General features: G+C 39.5%; 1 long non-coding RNA gene across 1 annotated transcript; it reads left to right on the top strand.

Moving 5' to 3' along the window:
* Positions 1-6,099: 6,099 nt before the first annotated feature.
* LOC129052438 (uncharacterized) lies at positions 6,100-9,161 on the top strand. Its single transcript, XR_008517480.2, has 4 exons — positions 6,100-6,155; positions 6,760-6,921; positions 7,907-8,032; positions 9,030-9,161. It is a non-coding gene; the product is annotated as an uncharacterized LOC129052438 (long non-coding RNA).
* Positions 9,162-10,927: the final 1,766 nt, after the last annotated feature.

Below are 10,927 nucleotides of genomic sequence, written 5' to 3'. Positions count from 1 at the left end.
TGCAGCATCCTTCTAAAAGTAGTATTAACTGCATTTTTTCCATTTTACACATGGGAAAACTGAGACTAGAAGGTGGATTTGATCTGCCTGACTCACATGGTGTGACAGTACAAGAAAATATATAAAGATTTTCAACTTCCATTGTGCCCACAAAAAGAAGGTGGTTTATTTGCACAAGACCAAACTACAGGATACGCTTCTTTTTTTTTTACTTTCTATGTTTTACTGATTATATAGCAATTTAGTCTTGATAAAATTACAAAATCTAATATGAATTGGACTAAATTGAAGAAAATGACAAAACTAGGTGTTTTTAAGCCTAACAGAAAAGCAAAGAACCACCATGCAATGCACCTACCCTAAAAATTGCACTGTTGGTTCCTCTCACAAGTGTTTGCCCGCAATATTTCATAGGATATATCATCACATGCTAGAAGAAAGCATAATTAAGATTGCCTGCTGGCATTACCCTATGTAATATAATCAGTTTATGCAGAAGCCCTACTTTGTCTTCTGAAGGTTGATTCAGGAGCTTCTTAATCTGACAAGATATGTTTTATTGTGCTTTCATTCATAATGGATATTGGAATAGTTAGTGTAGGAGCTGATTCTTTATTGAAAACAATATATTGTAGAGAAAAACTCTTACTCCATCTGAAAAAGCAATCTCCCAGTACCCAATAATGGATTTATTAACCATCTCAATTTGAGTTTTTCATGAAGCTAATTTTTAATTGTGTTCAACAAGTATGTGAAAGGTCTTTTATACCAGAAAAAAAAATGGTGACTATTTCAGGCTAAGCAATTATTTAGTAGCAAAAGCAATGAACTTCACTTAGTTTGCATTTAATAAACCTTATATTTATTGAAGCTTGAAACTCTTGGTTATTACCACTTATATAACATTGATTTGGTGCTTATATAAGAGCATGATCCAGGTGACATTATCCAAATTAAAAAAGAGAAAATTCCTCATAGAGATTATCTACTGCTCATAAAGAGACATTTTAGCACTACCTGAAGATCTGCTATACTAAAGTAAGCTTCAGGGGTGGCTGACAAAAATATTCCCTGGAATCCTAGAAATAAACCATTGAATTTTGAAATGTTAATTTACCTTCCTGTGACCTGATTCTAGTAGGTGAGAATATACTTTTAGTCTCAGATATGTAGTTTCTGGCCCCTGGTAACAATTCTCACCCTTCTTCACCATTCCAAAAATCCATAGCTCTCCTGGGAACAATAGGAGTTTTTTCCAAAAAATTGTATTTATTCAATTCCAAAATAGTCAAGGCCTTGTGTTGGGCAAAGAAATCAGCCCATTCCTAAAATCATTGCTGATAACATTTAATTATGTAAGCTGCCATTTGGTAATTGTATAAGTTCAAGAGCCAAAATATGAATTTATATTTTCAATTTATAGTCCGGATCAAGATTATTCTTAAACCAATCTTGAAGGGGCCAGATGACCTACCAAGGAGCTAATTCAGGGATGGTCTTCTAGCATTAATTTGAAAGAGTGTAGAATCTGGATTGGTTTTTCTTTTTTCTAGTACTCTCCAGAAGCACCTTCAAAGCATGAATACATCTTATTCATGGACTTGTTCGAAACATCCTTCTTCTATTTGTGACTCTCAGCAGCAGACAATCCCCAAGGAGCTACTCCGGGTATGCTAGACATCATGGACCTGACAATACACAGAATGAGAAATGACAAGCTAGCCCTCCACTTGAAATTGATCTGTTCCTTTAAACTTTGAAGCTTAAAGACTTATTTGTCATTTTTACTCACCCCGTAGATATGGAATTCTCTTGTAACAGTTTTTGGGGTTGAAGTTTGGTCACTATGCAGTATTTTACTTCTTTTCCTACTTCAGGGATGCATGGTCTGAGTATAATTTATAGCCCAGCCAGTAACCAAAATGACAACATGTGAGAAAGAGTAAATTCACTGACTCCAGAGCTAAGTATCCATCTCAAAGATTTAGAGTAGAAATAACGAAGAGAGATCCAATAGCCAAGAAGTACTGCTAGACTCCTTGAATTCATGGTGTTCTTTATTTCAACCCACCACAGAAATGGGGTTGAAACAAACATTTTCTGATATTCCCTTCATACTATAGTAACGGTGGTAATGGCAGTGATGCTGAGAGAGGAGAAAGGAGAAAAACGATCAGGCAGGCAGTTAGGGTGGGTCCTCGGTTGAACTCTTTAAAACAAAATAACAGCCTTCTGGCACAGATAAGGGAATTTGCATAGGGGGCCTTGCCTAAGACATGCCCACAGCTGCACAGATAAGAAAAGCTACCCAGGTGGCTTGCCCAGACACGCCCGCAATGGAAAATTCTGTCTCTTAACACATGTGCTGTAAGGGAAACAAAGCAATATGGAGTAACCCAGGCTAAGGACACACACATGCACTAGGAGGATGGGGTGGAGCTACCAGAAATTTGCGCCTTATGCAAATAAGTTGCTCAGCCCTCATTGGTTTCTTATAAAAGCCTTTGTATTCAACTGTAAAAATGGCAACCCTCTTCTGGCTCCCCTCTCCATAGCAGAGAGCTTTCTTTTTACAATTATTAAACTTTTGGCTGGGCACAGTGCTCATGCCTGGAATCCCAGCACTTTTGGAGGCTGAGGCAGGCAGATCACGAGGTCAGGAGATCAAGACCATCCTGGCTAACATGGTGAAAACCCATCTCTATCAAAAATACAAAAAAAAAAAAAAAATTAGCCCAGCATGGTGGCACATGCCTTTAGTCCCAGCTACTTGGGAGGCTGAGGCAGGAGAATCGCTTGAACCCAGAAGGCAGAGGTTGCAGTGAGCTTAGATCACGCCACTGCACTCCAGCCTGGGTGACAGAGTGAGACTCTGTCTCAAAAAATAAAAATAAAAAACATTCACCTCAGCCTCACCCTTTGTGTCCATGCTCCTTAATTCTCTTGGTTTTGAGACAAAGAACTCCAAGTGATACCTCACAATGAGAGACTGTTACATTATGGTACACTGGCAAGATTGTGACAATGTTATTACTGGTAATAGTAACAGTAATAGTTGTAGAAGCATTATGATTTGCTATCCTTATAGTTCTATAGTAGATTTTACTATAATCTTTGAAGAAGGCTTACTGACTCTCAGAAAAGAACTAATAATATATAAATAGGAACACTTTTACACTGTTGGTGAGACTGTAAACTAGTTCAACCATTGTGCAAGACACTGTGGTGATTCCTCAAGGATCTAGAACTAGAAATACCATTTGACCCAGCGATCCCATTACTAGGTATATACCCAAAGGATTATAAATTATGCTACTATAAAGACACATCCACACGTATGTTTATTGAGGCACTATTCACAGTAGCAAAGACTTGGAACCAGCCCAAATGTCCACCAATGATAGATCGGATTAAGAAAATGTGGCACATATACACCATGGAATACTATGCAGCCATAAAAAAGAATAAGTTAATATCCTTTGTAGGGACATGGATGAAGCTGGAAACCATCATTCTGAGCAAACTATCGCAAGGTCAGAAAACCAAACACCAGATGTTCCCACTCATAGGTGGGAATTGAACAATGAGAACACTTGGACACAGGGCAAGGAATATCACACACCAGGGCCTGTCATGAGGTGGGGGGAGGGATAGCATTAAGAGAAATACCTAATGTAAATGACCAGTTAACGGGTGCAGCACACCAACACGGCACATATATTCATATGTAACAAACCTGCACGTTGTGCACATGTACCCTAGGACTTAAAGTATAAAAAAAAAAAAAAAAAAAAAAAAAAGAACTAGCCTATGCATGGTAAGAGGAATGAGGATGAATCTTCAGGTGATACACAAAAAAATCCATGAGGGCAAGCAAAGAATTTGGAGTCAGAAAATGTATGCCTGTAATTAGCTAAGCCAACTTCAGTATTTATTGAATCTCCCTGACTCTCAACCTTATCATTCACACAATGAGAGATTAAATAATATCCAACTTTCTTCTCAATTCAGAAATTTTAAGATTCTATAATTGAAAATGTATCTGTACAGTAGGAAGTGAATATTCATTTCCCACTAAGATTACTACCAACTCTACATTTCACATTTTTACCAAAGTGAACGGTTTTTGTTTGTTTTTCTTCTTTAACCTTAAGCAACACTTGCCCAGCCATTTGACCAAGACTTATCAAATACCTTTCCTCATAGGCTGACCATCATATTATGGTTTGCCCAGGACTGTCCCAGTTAAGTCCTTTGTCCCAGGAACCCCCTCAGTCCACTCAAACCAAGGCAGCTGATCACCCTTCTCACCACAATATTATACCAGTCACTCCTTTCATATCTCCTTCTCCTGCAGGTATTAGTTCCTTCAACGAAAAAATTCAGTTCCACCCAGTTACTGATTCAATTTTCAACCAAGATAGACTTTCTATAAGGAACTGTAACAGCTGCCTTCTAATGGGCCTGGAGAGCCTTGGCCAGCTGCTTCCTCACTGAGAATGTATTCCTATACTGGGCCTGAAATCCTGCTATAACCCTCTGACCTCTTAACAATGGCCTTGACAACTTGACAAACATTTCGCCTATTCTCAGATGGGGGTTGTAACCTATGTTTGTATTCCTTGATGAGGGTCAAAATTCCCTTTGATCCAGTTGAGCTTCCCACCTGATAGTGAGTTCTACTACTCTCTCAACTTCTATGAAACATCCCTCAGGCTGGGCTCTCTCTCCCTGTTACAAACCCTCCACCCACTCCTGACGGGGAATCTAGGCCAGCCTAGATGAAGCTGAGATGGCCATATACCTCTGAGCACCATAATTTGTGCTAACAGCCACCCTTGCCACCATCCCTGGTTCCTCTCAATCTTGGCTCCCCAATTCTCCCACTAGCTTGTTATTGGAGGTTCCAGCATGAGGTATGAAGTTCTAGCCCAAACTATGGCCATGCTCACTAACATTGGGATATGACCCTATCATCCTAAACATGGCATTTCTCATCTTCGATTCCTTTAGCTTTGATTTATTACTGAAACCTGTTGTGGAACAAGTGGTGCTAATGCAGTAGCTCGGTTTCTCTCCTCACATTGGTATCAGCTGTGCCACACTGTGGCTAGAGAAAGGATTAAGTCAGAAAGAGAATGAGATTGCTAACACTTCTGACTCTCTTCAAATACTTAATGACCAAACTAGAATTTCATGCAATTTTTTTAACATACATGGATTATATAATTTTAACATGAAAAAAGCATTCACAGAATAAACCAGGATCTTCAGCCTCACATGATGTCTTCAGAGGCTATTGGGTAAGAATTGGATCTCCTGACAGCTGTCAGTCAATAGATAAACCAAGAATATTGTTTGAATTGAATTCACACTTTCTATTGGAGCTCTGCAATCCCTAGTGCCAAGCGCTGGGAATAATAAACACAAGCTCTATGAGGAGCTAAGACCCTCTCTTCCTGGCAGAAGGTTAAAAGTAGCCATGCTGCAGCCTTTAGGAAAGTAAGATCCTCATTCTAAGCCAAGACATGGACCTCACAAAAGGTATAGTCAAATGTGGGGAGGAGAGGAAAAGTCCGATAGCAAGTATTGTCCAGTGGCTGTTGCCCCAAGAGCAGTATCAGAGGATAGGATTCAAGTGTTTCAAAAATTGGGCAACTCTTAAATTAAAAAGAGCATAAAGACCCATGCTCACCACATGCTGGATAGGGAACGTCACGCAGATTGGGAAGTTTGGAGTAGAACAGAGGACAGGAAGAGAGGCAAATTAAGTAGCAGCAACAAAGAGGAGAGCAGTCATGGGGCAAAAAGCCAAGAGCTGCTGGAGCTAGAAACTGCTGAAGAGGCAGGATTGGCACCTCCTGTGGAATAGGACAGCAGGGCAGAAGAGAGAGACAAAGGGAACCATCCATGTCAGGGTGGCAGTCTGCTGAGTCAGGGCAAAAACTGAGCTCTGTCTGGACAAGACACGGTCACACTGGGACGTAAAAAGGTGTCATGAAGTTGATGCACCAGTGCTGAGGCAGGAAACCATGGAAAGGGGAACTAGTGGGTTTGCTTTTCCATTATGACCTCATTCTTAAAACTTCTGACAAAAGTCACACATTGCTAAGTTCTTGTTCCAGCATTTCACTGCCAAGTGCCAGAAGAATCAGGTATGTGAAATTACCCCAGAGACCAACCAGACATTTAAGTAGTAAACCCATACACGTCCAAGGCTTGTCCAATAAGGAACAATGGAGGAACCTACTAAAAATTTCTGCAGGGTCTGAGGGTTATGAAATTTAGCCAAACTCACTTTCAATAACAGTGCTCACTACTGCCATTAAATTCCAGATGTGTAAGATGGAGTACAGGAGAGGCAACTGGATTAGGAAAGGACAGTCTTTCTATAAATCCTCCAATGATCCCCACCACCTCGCCCTCCCTGAAAAACAAACACACGCACACACACACACACACACTGGAATAAGATTGAACAAAGAGTTAAGAAACCAAAAGTCAAGACACAGATAAGCCACTCATAAATTATAAAATCTTAGACATTATGTAAATGTTCAGGCTTAATTTTTTTATCTGCAAAAATGAGGGTAATAATGTTGCCTTTCAGTCTTATCACAAATACAAAATGAAAAAGTAAAATGTGAGGAGTATAAAGTGCTAGAAATGTACACTACCATTATGACTACATAAGGATAATAGGAGAAAGCTTTTTTATTTAATTTCATTTTTTCCTTATTTCTCTACCTAAACCTACAGAAATATGCTACTTCCAGATTGAACATCTTTTTCAATCCTAGTAAAATATGACAAAGTACAGAGGAGCCAAAAAAAATTTGGAACATCAAGCTCATCAGAAATGCTGCTTATTAGCTGGGTGCAGTGGCTCATGCCTGTAATCCCAGCATTTGGGAGGCCAAGGTGAGTGGATCACTAGGTCAGGAGTTCGAGACCAGCCTGATCCTGACATGAGGAAACCCCATCTCTACTAAAAATACAAAAATTAGCCAGGCATGGTTGAGCATGCCTGTAATCCCAGCTACTCAGGAGGCTGAGGCAGGAGAATTGCTTGAACCCGAGAGGCAGAGGTTGCAGTGAGCTGAGATCACTCCATAGCACTCCAGCCTGGGCAGCAGAGCGAGACTCCATCTCACAAAAAATAAATAAATAAATAAATAATAAAAATACAAAAAGAAAGAAATGCTGCTTATTAAGAGCAATTGTTAAATATTGTCTGCATACTAATCATTAGCAGAAGATTAGCATAACTGGCTCAATCCACTAAGACATTACAACAGCCTTTTCCCTTTGTTTCTCTTCATATCCCTCTCACATTGTACATTTTACTTTGTCCTTCCTCCAAAATTGTGATATTTACCTGATTTTCCACCAGTAAGTCCACTTGACCTTGTGTATAGAATTTAAACTCACTTGATTCTACACTGAAACATTATAAATATACTTTATTTTAAATGTCTGCATAATACAGTTACAGTGTCTATTATTTGTCGAAGTCTCCTTCTAATGGAGACAAATCCTGAAGTCACTGTTCTGGCCTTATGGCTTTCTTTACACTTACGAAAAGGAAAGGGGACAGAGGAAAGTGAGATGGAGAAGAACTGGGAATACTAGCAAGATTATGATTTGAAATTCTAAATTGTCTTGGAATCCTCTCTCCCCCATCCCCTACAACCAACTGCTCACTAAACTTATCTTTAGATATATTTTCATTCTGGCCTCTCTCTCTTTTATTCTCAATTCCCTCTTCTAGATAAAAATACTCAAAACTCTTACAATATTCTTTTAACTGGTTCCTTCTTTCAGTCCTTCATTCATCCAGTCCAGCTTCCAACTCCAATCAGCTGTCTCTGTTTAAAGCCCTCCAATTGTTCTCTGTTGTTTACAGACTAACACCACATCCACAGACACTGACCCTAGATCACACCTCCAGGAGACAGGAGACAACATCTTAACACTTTTCACCATGCATCCTCCTCTTGAATCAGAGTGGACTATTTGTAACTTTCGCCAGGTGAGATTTTCTTAAATGGAAGCCCATTAAAAAAACACTGGCTGGGCGCGGTGGCTCATGCCTGTAATCCCAACATTTGGGGAGACTGAGGCAGGCGGATCACTTGAGGTCAGGAGTTTGAGACCAGCCCGGCCGACTTGGTGGAACTCTGTCTCTACTAAAAATACAAAAATTAGCTGGGAGTGATGGCGCATGGCTGTAATCCCAGCTACTTGGGAGGCTGAGGCAGTAGAATTACTTGAACCTGGCGGGCAGAGGTGAGCCAAGATTACACCACTGCACTCCAGCCTGGGTGACAGAGCAAGACTCTATCTCAAAAAAAAAAAAAAAAAAATTAGAATGATCCTATCTTTTGCATCCTAAAGATTAGCTTTTCATGTATAAATCCATGTAAGGCCCTCTAGACAACAGGGCAAAGAACATCCCAAATGATTTGAAAGAGCACAGAAAAAGTCACATGTGTACATATATACAGGGGATGAGTTTTAGAATTACATGATTATAATGAGCATAGTATGTTAGAGAACATAAAATTAATGATTTAAGTAATGCCAAGGTCTGGTGCCACCTGTTAAAAAAATTTTACAGCAACTTTTGGGTATAAGAGTCATTATTGGCCGGGCGCGGTGGCTCACGCCTGTAATCCCAGCACTTTGGGAGGCTGAGGCGGGTGGATCACGAGGTCAGGAGATCGAGACCATCCTGGCTAACACAGTGAAACCCCGTATCTACTAAAAAAGTACAAAAAATTAGCTGGGCATGGTGGCAGGCACCTGTAGTCCCAGCTACTTGGGAGGCTGAGGCAGGAAAATGGTGTGAACCCAGGAGGCGGAGCTTGCAGTGAGCCAAGATCGTGCCACTGCACTCCAGCCTGGGCAACAGTGCAAGACTCCGTCTCAAAAAAAAAAAAGAAAGAGTCATTATCTGCATAGAAGTGCGAGGAAAGCTAAGGATAAGCTCCACATTGTACAATAAATATCTAATGTGTCACTTTCAGCACCTGGGCATGAGGGATTTTGGTAAAGCACAGGAATGAGAGAAGATAAAACGAAGGAGCTTCGCAGAACTGGAGCATATGTCAACATTTTCAAATATTTAGATCTCATTAAACAGGCAAAACGATACCTTCAAATGGCCTCCTTGATGTGCTGACATTAATTTGTTGTGATTTACTGACTTCCTGGGTCAAACCATCTCTTTTAGGATTGGAGTTCAGTTTCAGTTATAATTTATTTGGATAGCATACTAATTATTCTCGTGTTATTTTTAGAATAACAGAATAAAATAGTGTTTCAAAATAGTTGGGGAACAGCATAGACAATCCAGAAATAGACCTACCCACTTAGGATCAATTGAGCTGCAACAACTTGGGGAAAGTAGAGAATACTATTTTGACAATAAAAATGAATGAACTATCGACACACTCAACAACATGGATAAATTTCAAAACCTAGTATGCTGAATGAAGGAAACCAGGCACAAAAGAGAACACACTGCAAGATCCTATCCATATAAAATTTTATGACAGTCAGAACTAATCTATAGTGATAGAAATCAGATCAGTAATTGCCTGGAGTAGGGGGTGGAGATTGGCTTTCTGGGTGATGGAAATATTTTATATCTTATTTAGAGAGTGGTAGTTACATGGTATGTCCATTTCCTAGTGCTGCCATAGCAAAGTACCACAAACCGAGTGGCTTAAACAGCAGGAATATATTGTGTCATAGTTCCAGAGGCCAAAAGCCTGAGACTGAGGTGTTGGTAGAGCCATGCTCCCTCTGACGGTGCTAAAGAAGAATCGGATCCAGGCCTTTCTCCTAGCTTCCAGTAGTTGCTTGGCTTATGGAAGCATAACTCCAGTCTTTACATGGTGTTCTCCCTGAGTGCAAGTCTCCATCTCCAAATTTCCCCTTTTTAGAAGGACATCAGTCATATGGGATCAGGGCCCACCCTAATGGCCTCATTTTAACTTGATAATCTCTGTAAAGAACTTATTTTCAAGTAAGGTTACATTCTGAGGTACTGGGGTTTAGGAATTCAATACATCATTTTTTTGGAGGGGACACGATTCAACACATAACATATGGTTACGCATTTGTCACAACTCACAGAACTGTACACTTAAAATGTGTGCATTATATTTTATATAAATTATACTTCAATAAAATTGATTTTGAATAAAAATTTTATCATGTAAATGCATATTATTATCAGATAGAACTTAAAATGCTCTCTCTCTACAATAGCACGCTATAAGAATAAAACCTATTTTGTCCTACACTCTTCTTAACTATATTAAGTCCAGCATATTAAATTCAAACAAAAGACATCATTTCTTCCATTCATCTTCATTTATTAAATTAACCAACTCTTGTTGAATGCTACTTATATCTTACATAAATTGAGTGATTTCCTGATAAGAACTATTTTTTTTTAATGCAAGGATAGGAATACAGTTAAGTAATATAATGAGGTAATGAAAAGAGAAGTCAAGTCTAGGATGCTACATGATTTTAAATCACTTTACTTTGATTTTATCAGTGCAATGTTGAAGAGGAACTCCCAACCTCGAATGAATGGAGGAGACCTCCATAAATCCAGGGACTTGCACAGCAAAAGGCATCTCAAAGACCAACAGTTGATACCCTCTTGTTAGAGACATACAGAGGTTAAGTGCTTGTCTCGAGGTCACATGGCTAAGACGTCAAAATGGGAACTGAAAACCACATTTTCTGACAACTTGACATATGCTCTTTCCAAGCCCCTTCTCTGTCCACACTCCTGTATGCTCTGTGAAATGCAGAGAGGAAGAAGAACTTAACATAATCACCACAGAAAAGGAGGACAGAGTTTCATGTCCAAAAACGTCAAGCCCTAATTTCTTGGTAGGATGAA

This window comes from Pongo abelii, chromosome 22, assembly GCF_028885655.2.
Source record: "Pongo abelii isolate AG06213 chromosome 22, NHGRI_mPonAbe1-v2.0_pri, whole genome shotgun sequence".
In the NCBI taxonomy this organism is placed as follows: Eukaryota; Metazoa; Chordata; class Mammalia; order Primates; family Hominidae; genus Pongo; species Pongo abelii.
The sequence above is the reverse complement of the archived record's forward strand: the minus strand, read 5'-3'. Positions and strand labels throughout refer to the sequence as shown.